Genomic DNA, 12,217 nt, shown 5'->3' on the forward strand with positions numbered 1-12,217 from the left:
CTCTGCATCAGCGCTCTCCTTGTTCCCAAAATCTGTCCTTGGTAATTACAGTCCAGGTTTTCGAAGCTAACTAATGTACATCCTGGTACTTACACTTAAAAATAAAGGCTTTTTGGTTTCTTGTTGCAGTCACTGGGGTTGCATAACTTTCCTGTTTGGTAAACTCTAACAGACTCTTCAGTTCAGCAGATGTTCATACATGAACAAGGGTCAGTGTATTTGGATTAAAATTACCATGATAATTAGGTTAAAAGTTGAAAATATTAGCACCTCATCAGAAGAAATGACCAAGCATGGAGGTTTTTTTTTTAAAGAGGCAATTGTATTCAATAGGCGAACACAGCTAATTGTCGTATTTCTGACAAAAAAGAAAATAATAATAATAATATTATATTTTATATTTTCCTATTAATTTATTTTTGTGATAAAAGAAAATAATCTCTTAAAAGGCTGATTGCAATAATAAAAAAATGCTGAAATCATGAATCAAGCAGCACCACATAATTGGAAACTAAAACTTGAAACTTGTGATTTTCACTTGTTATGGTAAAAAAAAATCTCTTATATGCAATGTAAAGCATTTAAAATGTACTTAAAATTCAAAAGCACACACACACACACACACACACACACCCACACACACACACACACACACACTACAGGAAACCCCCCATTAGTGCATCAAACATCGGAAAGCTTTGATGACCTTGGCAGCTACACCATCCTGTAGCAGTTCACATGCAAAGCCTGAAGAATAGAAAATGAAAGTTGTTTGGCTAAAGGCTTTCCACAGCTAATTAAAAGACTAACGTGGTGTAGCTTCCATGTGACCATTTAGATTCATTTGGCACTGATGCAAACGGAAAGAGCTGTACATCTCATTATGAAATGACGGCGAGGATCAAATTAGCGATCATCAGTGGAGCTGCTTTTAAATGCTTATCATCATGTCCCTGTTTGTGCATGCTCAGAAAGCTGTTCACCTGTCCAGGCATCATTTTGTAGAACATGTTCTAGTAACAGCTGGTTCCTCAGGGAAATTTGATTTAAATAATCTCCCCTAATGAGACACTGCTCAGGCAGTTGGTATTATATGACAGGGTTAAATAGTAAGCAGTATTCATATTTGTGTGCAAGTAACCTTTAAAACTGGGTACTAAAAATTCAAATATGTAATTCTGCAATTCTAAAATGCAAAATGAGTTTTAATATGCCTGTTATTTATTTATTTATTTATTTATTTTTGTAATTTGTTACTTTATTCAACAACCTGCTATCTCCACTTGTATTTTGCTCTTTGCTGGATGCAAGTATTAGGTGTCAAATGCCAGTTTTGTTCAAATGCCCAAAATGTTGATTTTATTTTTATGAATACATTTTTAATTGAGTCTTTCAGCAAATAATTACCAAAATATCCTCAAATGTTTCATAGAAAACTGTCTTGAAAATGTCTGTATCAGTTGTGATATATTTTATGAGTTAAAATATTTTTAAATTTAACTTTTACTTTAAATGCTAACATAGCATGAAATGCATTTAGTCTTTAGCATATTTAAATATATTTTTATTAGAACTTGACATTTCTTGTGTTAAACTTAATTTTATCTAGCTTATCAGTCTTGCAGTGTGACAATATTTATACAGATGTTTTCTCAAAAGAATCTAATAAGCAGTTGATCTTTCAAAGTAATATGCGTAATAATAATTCCTCCTGTGGGTTTTTGTATTTTCTCTCTTTTTTTTAACCGGAAGTCCAATTATTTTATCAGTTCGTATTGGCAACAAAAATAGCAACTCAGAGCGTCACGATTTCTGCAGCCTTCTGCAGAAATCGTTTACTAATTCATTGCTACTGTAAATCTCGAACCCTCTTTAGAGATTGCACATGTCGGGATTGCTTGACCAAAGCAATTAGATGAAGGTGGTGCAAACACAGAGAACAGCAACGTCTTTGTGCAGCGTTACCGCTGTGAGAAACAAGAGGGTTTCTCTGTGCTGCTCGAGTCGCCCGTCCTAATTATTTTTCCCAGAGCTGAGGTCACATTCCTCATGGCCTAATCATGGAGTGAGAAGAGCTTGTTATTAACAATCTGAAGACAAACAAACTTAATAGCGAATAGGGAGGGGCTTTTTTTTTTCCAGCTTCCCTTTCCCTTTTAGCTAATGCCACAATGATCAAACTTAAACAAGCAAATCTAGAAACTTATGGAGGAAAATAAATAATAGATCATTTTGATATTTTAACCATGAGAGTTCTTACTTTAGAACAACAGAACAGCTTTTTTTCTCTCTCTCTCTCTTCCCCTGAGGCATTCAGAACTGTGTCATGATGACACAGCAGGCAATAATGCTATTAGCAGACTATTAGTGTTATTTGATGTGCATACAGAAAGCCTTCAGCAGATGGTTTAGTGATGCTCAGGGTATTAGGCCTGTTGTCATGGTGAACACAAAAGGCTCCAGCAAACTGTTGGGGGAAATTATTGTGATAATAAGCCTCTCTTGTCCTAATGGGTTTGTTTCCAGTAATGACACAAACTGAGCATTCAAGAGAAAGAAAAAAGCAATCAGGAACACATACATTCAGTTACTTTCCTTTCTACAAATAAAAATGTGAAATGTCTGCTGCGTTTATGTCTTTTGTGTTAATCTAATGTCCTAAAAAATTGTGCAAGCGATTTCTGCATGAGCAAACCGATGTGCTGTATCGGTAGCTGCTTGTCAGGCAGAACAAAGAATACACAAACAGCTTCAGGATAATGTTTAAGAGGATGATTGTTAAACTTCAGAAGAAATTCAAATAAGTCAAACATTACAGGTAAAGAGTAGGAGTACAATGGTTATCACCAACTGGACTGGAGGCAGCAAAGCTGTGAAGCCGTCTACAAGAAGGGACAGAGCAGACTGTTCTTCAAATCTAGAAGAACTTAAGTTTGTCATTGTGGCAGTATTCATACAAAAGCTAAAAAAATATATTTAAAAAAAACATGATAAAATGGGCTTTTTCTGTTCTGGGGTTTATTTTTTAGCTCTGGATCTGATTTTGGCTCTGATTCCCTTACTGCCCACAGCCATCACCATAACAAATTCTGAAAAAAAGAAAGAAACTTACAACAATATTTATTTCCCTTTGTGAATAATACATTGCTTTGAAATTTGGTTACGGTACATATCAGTGCGTCTCCTCGTGAAACAGTCTTAATCTTCCAGCAAGATAACTTTTTAAATGTGAGGCAGCCATGTTGGATTTTGAATTCAAAGTACCTCCAACTATCTCAAAACTTAAATTCTGAGAGCCAACAAGGTTAAATGCTTTTAAACAGGAGGCGAGAAATTTAAAGTTACCTGTTAAAATGGATGTTCAGTATAAAACCCCATATTTACACCTGGTTGTCAGTGTGTGTATCCCAGTCTCCATGTGTAAGTTGTAACTTAGGTAAGTTGTCATGATGTTAATTTATTGTTTGTTTAATTAAATGCTAAGGGTGAAGGACCTGGTGACCGCGTGTCTTTGCTTTGCAACCAGCTCAGATGTGCTCATTTAATCAAACTTATTGTAACTAATTAGTGAGGAAGTGTGTGTACTAGCGCACAAAACAAAAACAGTACCAGTGTGAGTCTTTGAATGACCTTCTAGGCAATACTGAAAGACTGAGATTGATGGAGGTGAAGCAGGAGGGGAACGGTGGGATGATTCAACTCGTACGTTTCAGTTTTCTGGAAGCACTCCACTCGTGAGTTGGCATCTCCCACAGAGATATAAAAAAACACACAAGTTTTCCTCAAAATGAAAGGTGTTTTGTCAGGTTGATTTCTACCCATACATTTGCTGTCTTTCTGAAAGGATATGCCTCTTAAATCTTAAAAGCAACACAAGAGCTTCCTGTAAATGTGTTACTCTCACCACAACAAGCAGGGAAAGATGATTTCTGGCAACATTTGTCAAATTTTAAAACACATGCTACCCTCTATTTTACTTTATTGTTACGTAGATTTGGAAGTCAGTGTTTTCTCTTTCACACGTGGCTAAAATATCCCACCCACCTAAAAGAAACAAATTTAATGTGTTCCACGGTTTATCTCGCATCCGCAGAGGTTATCTGAGGACCAAAACAAAGCAACAACACAAACTGTATCACGCACAATAGCGTCCAATCTGTCTAGATAACACAGTCGCATCTGACACACTGCTCATACAGTGGCCTCCATCACACATTTGCTTTCACACATTTTTCTTCTTCTTATCAAATTTGATATTTTACGAGGCACTCTCTTCCCCGTTTACAATGGCGAAGCCGATTCTGCTGAAGGTCACCTCGACATCCAAGCTGAATGAATGACATTTAGAGTACAATTTCTTATTTTTCCCCATTTCCTTTGAAAGCTGTTACAGTACATGAACAGAACATGCACAAATCCGGACTGCATATTTGTACATGTTGCCTTGCAGACGGATTCCAGGTTTTTTTTATTTATTTATTTATTTATTTATTTATTTATTTATTTATTTTTGCTTTAGTGCAGTTGGTTGTAACTACAGTAGCAACCAGATCACCAGAATCCAAAGGCTTTCCATTAATGTGCATTTGTGATTTAGAAGCAAATTTAAATAAAATCAACAGAACTATGACATAACACACGATAACACTACTGAGAATAGCAATTTAGAATTCAAGCAGGGAATGTATTGTCAAAAGAGGAGGAACTGAAAGTAAAAAGAAACAAAAACTTTACCATTACAGTATTAGCAGAAAAACTGCACTTAGGAAAAATACCACAAACCTGAGAGAATTCAAACTTAAAGGGACTTATTATCCCTGAAGACAGCGTCGTGAATCTTGAAAAAGTAAATCCATAATTGAAGACTGCGTCTAAAGCGTGGTTCACAGAGTGAGCAGAACCAGAAACATGCTGAGAGAAATGAAAAGGATGTTTAGAAACTCTTTAATAAAATTAAATCACAGAAAGGACTCTGTATGATTATTCACTGAAAATTTAATTTCAAAGATTATAATTGTAGAAAGATTAATCATAAGCCTCCTATTATTCATAGCTGGATCATAGAACGAGCAATTATAACTTCGGGAAATAACCAAAGTTGAAAACATCTAAACATCGATTCACATGATTTATTGTAGCAACATTTAATTATTTGAAGAACAATTCACGGAATGGGTTTGTTAAGATGTGGTTTGCAGAATCTGATTTGGATTAAGGACATAACAATCCTGTTTAGCAATTTATGTAGATTTACAGATGACACTTGTGTTTCTGTTATGAAAGGATGGTATTTATTTTCTAACCCTTTTGCAAAAGGACATGTCTCTTTGTGCGCCTATCCAGGTTAATCAAGTCATCCCTGTCCTCATGCCTCTCCCTATCTCTCCTCCGGAGCCCTGACCTTTATCTTCAGTTAAATCTTATTTGCCTTCAGGACTTTATAGGGTTTTCCACTCCTTCATAATCTATTTGTAGTGTCCTACAGACTTTTCATTGCTATGACATTTGACCAAAAGAAAAAAAGAAAAAGAAAAAACATGGTGAGCTATTTTATCCTTAACATTCGTTTGTGGTTGACTTTTAGTGAAGCACTTTGAAAACATTTGGATGAGATGGCTCAGGAGATCCGTTCTACTCCGGGGAATTTCCTCCGTTGTTGATGAAGATTACCTTCCCTTACCCTCACATGTGTTTCATTAAGCAGCTCCCAAAGGAGGAATCAAAGCTATGAAAAGGGGAAAAAAATGAACAAAACAGTAACTTTAAGTTCTCAGAAAGAGTTAACAATTAACCATTAATATCACACAATAAACTCTATCATTACTGGAAATCTTTCTTTATAATTTTTTGTCAGGAATTCACAAACAGGGGAAAACAGGTTCAAGAACCGCATTTACAATTCATTTGACACGTGGTCTTCTGTTAGCATCAGATGTATGCTCAGTCTTATGAAGCATTTAGTCCATTTGAACGAAAAAAGCATTTATCGAGCTGTTTGTTGTCATTGACCACAACCCACTGAACACAGAGAGGGAGAGAGATGAAGGCTGCTGGAGCACTTCAAGAAAGCTTGAGCTGGTCACATGACCAGTTCAATTTAAAATATTAAAGATGGCTGTTTGCACAAACATATTGTAGTAACTTTGGTGCAAACAACAGACGTGCAAGAACGCTCCGCAGGCCTAAGCAGACCCCATGTGTTACCAGGCATCATGAACATGTAATAAAATGTATTCCTAGTTTTAAGTTGTATCAACAACTTTCGTCATGGCTGCTTAAAGATACAGGCCTTCAGTATGTTTAAATGACCTTCATATTTTTGCCCAAGACAAACAAGTTTTCAACATTTCTGGATACTTTTATTAACTGTTGTGTTCAAAATAAGTCTTATCGAAATGCCCTTAAATATCTTTACTATTTAACTTTATTTAGCTATTTTTTGCATTTCTGGATGTTGTTTGAGCTAAAAAAACAAAAAAAAGATGGTGGGACAGAAAATAAAATAAAAAATAGGACATTAAATTTTATTATTGGCTGACTAGCAAAAAGACATGTTCTTCCCTAAGTCTGCATGTTATTGGCTGATCAGCTTCTCTTGATGACTCCTTCCCAAGAAGCTAAAATGCACAAAATAAACAAACAAACAAAAAACAACAGCCAACAAATAGATCTTAAGTCGGATGGGTTAATATACTATTATTTAGTTAATAGTATGTTAATATGTTCAACATACCATGCAGCTAAACTAAGACGACATGATGAAAACTTAACTGAACTTAAAACTGCAATACTTACTAAATCTGTTTTTTTTTTTCCATTTTAGGAACTTTACAAAGGCAGCGTTCCAGACACACACAGATGGAGAGACTGAACTGGAAAACTCTGTGAAGCTCTCAATGTCTTCATTTAAGCTGAGATTCAAAAGAAATGGCTCAGCTGGGAAAGTTTGTATTTCTTGAACATTAATACCAACCTAACAGAACAGATTTATTTATATATTGCGACAACTCTTTCTTCTGTCTGCTGCCAAATGTACATGATAAATGATGTATTTATGGTGACCAGTCTAAAAAAATCAGTCTTCAAACTCAAAACAAATTTGCAGCAGTTAAGTGATTGATGGAGCTACAGCTGTTTCTTTTTGTTTACAAAATGGGACACTAAATGGTTCAAAGTCAGTTTGAGACGAGATGGAAGTTTATTTTAGTTGAATCATGACCTCTTGTCTAAACTGCAGCATGAAGTGACTGTTACCCATCATAACATCCACAGAAAGTGATGCACCGCAGCGTGAAAAAGACTCTGCAGGCTCTGCTGTGTGGATGGAGAGGAGGCAGCCGGTCAGTGTGCTGGGAACTGTGACATTCTTCAAGGCCGGTGTAAGATTAAAGACCAGAACTGTCGTCCCTCTGATCATATATTCACAAGATTCTCCATGAAGAATGTGCTTTTAAAGACAAACTGTTAGAAAACAGGGCTGCTATTTGTGAATATTTGTGGCAGCCCCAGTATGTGTATCAAATAATGTTCCATTGCTGAGTGAGACGATTATGCCCCAAGGAGATTTTGTCTTTTCTTTCCCCTTTCTTTCTTTCTTTCTTTTTTTTTTTGTGCTATTCTCATGTTTTATTTTGCATCTTGTTTGGCACTGCCATGTCCTCTTCACATGAAGAAGAAATGGGGCTCCTTGATTTTAACGTTACACAGACGTACGTATTTTTAAATTACGATTTTCTGCCTTTTCCCTACGTAGACAGAATGTTCTGTCCACATATACGCTTAAAATAGGTTGTTGAACAATGGCAGCATTTTCAGAACAGTCCATAGAGTGCTTGTTATAATTCACCATGCTTCTGCTTGATGTGTGGAGTGTCATTTTAATCCAAGGCAACTGCGCTAGTAAGTTGAAGAGCAAAATTGAATCTTATAAATATTGTAATTGTATGATTAACCATATATTATTTTCATACCAAACCTTGAGCCATCCGCCACAAAGCTCTCTAGGGGCGTTCCACCAGGAGCTGCCCTTGGATCCTCATGTTACCACTTCATAATAATGATTGGCCATCTTATTTTCTAATTGTATTAATATAAAGATACTGTATTATTTTTTTACATTCAATATAACACAGGTTGCAAATAAAAAAAAAATCATGATCTAGATTCTAGATTGTGAGGGCATTTCTAGTTTTTCCTGGGTTTTCTTTTGTTTGTTTTTTTAAGAATATTTCCATAACTGATTGTTGCTTTTTATGTCGGCAAGGATAATTAATGACATTAAAAAAAATAAATTTTACTGTATTGTTTTGTTACAGTGCTATTGTTTAAATATTGATTCTTAAGTTTGGATCTTGTATTTATGCAGTGTGTTGCTGATTCTTTCTGATTTATTTTTATTGTGTCTGTAACATCAGAGACATGAAATAGCCTTTTGCTAACTCTAGGTAATGTGAGTAAGGTCATGGAATTCATGCAAATGTATTTACAAGACGCAAAATGTCACATTACTATGAGTTTGATAGAAAACTAAATTCATATTTGAGGTGGTAAAAGACATAAACTCTATCAGTCCACTTCACCAGCTAATCATGTGTCTACTAGAATACATTTCAAATGAGATTCTGGAAAGCACATGAACAAACAAACCTGTCGAATGTCTGATACCTAAATCTGAAAGTTCTTGATGGGGTTAGGGAAAACTGAAAGTTTAATTTGAAGTGAATTTGGTGGATTGATAAAGTCAAAACAGATGATCTAACTCTAACTAGCTGTTAAACTCTCACACATTTAGGATTCATTTACTTCTTCAAAAAGCTTATGTTGAAATGATTTATTTTTATGACGAGACCCAACACTGTTACTAATAATACCTTCACAGAAAACCTAAACTAAATGTTTTGTATTTATTATTTTGATACACATTTGTAGAGTTTAATAATAGAAAAACAAAGTTTTGGAACATCTGTTAATTATCTGTTGAGTGAAACACCAACAGATAATTTTATAAATAAATTGTTTTCTCTTGTGAGTGTTGTAGTCAATAGAAAAAGAAACTCCTGCTTCAATCATGCCTCATATTTCAAAAAGCCTGTTTGGTCAATGTCTGAGGTTTCACAACAAAATCCAGTTTTTTGGAATCAAACCATGAGTAAATAAGGATGACTCAATACTTCTGCACAGCTGTGTATTTATATGTAGCATGTGTGCGTGTGCGCGCGCGCGTGTGTGTGTGTGTGTGTTATACCCTACAGCCTTGGGCTCAGTGCAACCAGCCACATTTATGCAGAAATGAAAAATGTCAATAGAGCTTCCTTCCATAATATTGCCTATTTCACTGGCACATAACACTGTCCTTTGACTCATGGACATAAATTCAGTGGACACAGCACGGCGAACTGAATAATGATTAATGTAACTTTCATCTTGGGTTTGCTTCACTTGCTGTGGCCTTGGCTCCTTTAATAGTCATGGAACAGTGGAAAAATGTGATTCTGCTTGTCCTTCAAATAAAATGTTTCCATAATGGCTTCTCATTAAGGGATATATATTCATATACAGGCACATTCACTCCACCAATTGCTTTGCCCTTTTTATATCTTTCACAAGAGCGTTAATGAAGAACTCTGGTGGATCAGAGCTTTAAAGCACCTGCAAAACAGAATAAAATACCTCAGCTGCTGAGAAGTATTAATATAATTATCAAGGTTATATCAGGTTGCTTTTAATTCAATTGTCTCTCAACATTTCTCAGCTATGTCAGTCAATGCGCCTGCCTTGTCTTCAAAGCAACAGAAGACTTATCCATTCCAGCACCATTAAAACATCAATGTCTTATTTCTGCTAAATGGCAGAGGAAAGATAATTGGCATGTGTGCATGCATATTAATTAACTGATAATGAGACGATAAGGCCCCTTTCTACCTGCAGGTGTGGAACCACTAATCAATTGGCAGTGAAATGGGGTAAAAACTCTGCTTCTTTTATCCCACCACTGAAATTAAAAACCTATTTAGCAGCACGTTTTCCAACAAAGTGCTTTTCATTTATCTTCTCCAGCACATTATTCAATCACAGTTTCCATTTGTATAATGGTAATATTTTCATGTAATTTCCCGCTGCCTCAGAGATGGGTTTTTTTGATATGGCTTTGTAAAATGGCTATTCCATTCCAGCTCCATTCACTCGCTGGTAATAAACTTACAACCTATATTTCAGATTAAATGTCTTCAGCAAATGGAGCCAGTCTCGGATTTCGCAGCGCTCTGTGGGAAGATCACTTCTGCTCCCTGGTGGCGACTTTAGGAACCGTCCAACTGGGGCTTCCTGCCCCCTGGTGGCAGGAACAGCAAAATGTCAGAGAATCGATTTAACCCGCATCTTGGCAGACGTTCATTTGCTGTGTAAGGTTTCCACGGTTTCTGACTGTCCAAGCAACAGACACCAGAAGTCTGATATGCAAAGCGAGCTGTATGGTTGAGAGCTGGAAGGATTCCCAGAGCTGAGACATAAGCTGACTATCTTAAAGGGTTGCTGCTTTAGCCTGCAGCACATTTGGAAATGTTTGAAAGAATGTTTTGTAACTATCGGTCCTGACCAGAGGTGTGCATAAGGAGAACTGTGGGGGAGGAAAGAATGAACTCATGAATGGCTGGGAAAACAAAGACAGAAGATGCAGAGCATGAAAATATCTAAGGCTGAAAATCAGCAACTCAGGATAAACTGGGCCTTGCAAAACACTCTTCTGCAATTTGTTTATGTTATATTCACAAATTTCAATTGATCTTAATTGGTGTACACGTCATAGACCAACAAACGTAGGACATCACTGGAAATTAAAAGGAATAGAAAGGAATATTTTTTCTTCACAAACAAAAAATCTGAAATGTTTGGTATGCAATTGTATTCAGCCCCGTTCATATTAATACACATTCGAATAAAATCTATTGCAACAAATCATTTTCAAAAACAATACAATATTTGTCCACCACCTGAGTGCTTTGCAGGCTGCATAGGTTTGAACTCTGGTGAATAAACAGCATCTGGAGGATCAAGGAACACAGCAGAAAGGATCAGGAAGAAATATGAACCAAAACAAGAAGAGCATGCATCACAGAGGCAAACCAGAACATTTCTGAAGAAATTTAAGGAGGGCTGCCAAAGTGTGCCCGTCAATTGGAACACAACGTTCTGATGCTAAGAGTTAGCATCAGTGCTAGAGTAAGCTACAGTGTGCTCAGTAACATGTGGAGAGTCACAAGTATGTTGAGTAACATGGACTTATTCCATTCAGTATGTTAAAAAAATTAGTGTACAAGCTAAAATTAGCCAAAATGCTAATGTTAGCCTAAATGCTGTCTGTGGCATGTGGGGTCACTAGCATGTTGTCTTACGTTGACTTCCTCCATTCAGTGTGCTAAACATAGTTAATAAAAAAAATAAAAAAAAAACGTAGAATGGTTATTATAGGGACAAAGCTAATGCTAATTCACTAGTGGGGGGCAGTTAAATGCTAATATTTTTGATAATGTTAATGCCTCGCAGAGCTGATCCTGATGACACAGGGGTTGATGGACAGTAGTGCAGCCTCTTGCTGACAGGGCTTCCTTCACCCTCAGACAGGCCAATCTGTACACACCATCACCACAGACTCCATCTCAGTCACCATGCAACCCATTTGTCAAGTCAAGCAGCTTCAGAGACGTGGCTTTCTAGTTACAGAGGTGACCCCATCAAAGTGACCCCTATGCAATGGCCATAAATCGTTTGCTTTATGTAGCACTATATCCGTCTAAAAGGGGAATAAAAAGACATATATTGTGCTAGTAAGTAGATCTGAGAATCTGATAGAAATTCAAAATAAGTTTAACTTGCAAGATGATTAAGACGGGGATATCTAGTTAAAGCTCTGTCTTTTCTTCTGCTTTTTTTTCCAGATGTTAGTGTTCGGTTTCTCCTTTAGCATTTCAGAGATCCACCACTGCTGTGTCTTTGCTTGTATTTCAACCCGATGGACTGATACCCAGTGAGCACACAGATCTGTTTAGCTGATGAGATCACTGAAGCTTCAAAATAAAGGCCATCACCTTTAAATCTCTGGGTGTTGTAGGCTCAGGTGGTTTTGTTCTCCAAAGTGTCTTGGAGAGTTGTTGTGTTTGGTAACTTAACCGTGTCTTAGCTTTATTTTACATGCCTTTGTCTGCAGGATTATACAGCTGTT

The sequence above is a fragment of the Poecilia formosa genome, unplaced genomic scaffold (assembly GCF_000485575.1).
Source record: "Poecilia formosa unplaced genomic scaffold, Poecilia_formosa-5.1.2 Scaffold46, whole genome shotgun sequence".
NCBI lineage: Eukaryota > Metazoa > Chordata > Actinopteri > Cyprinodontiformes > Poeciliidae > Poecilia > Poecilia formosa.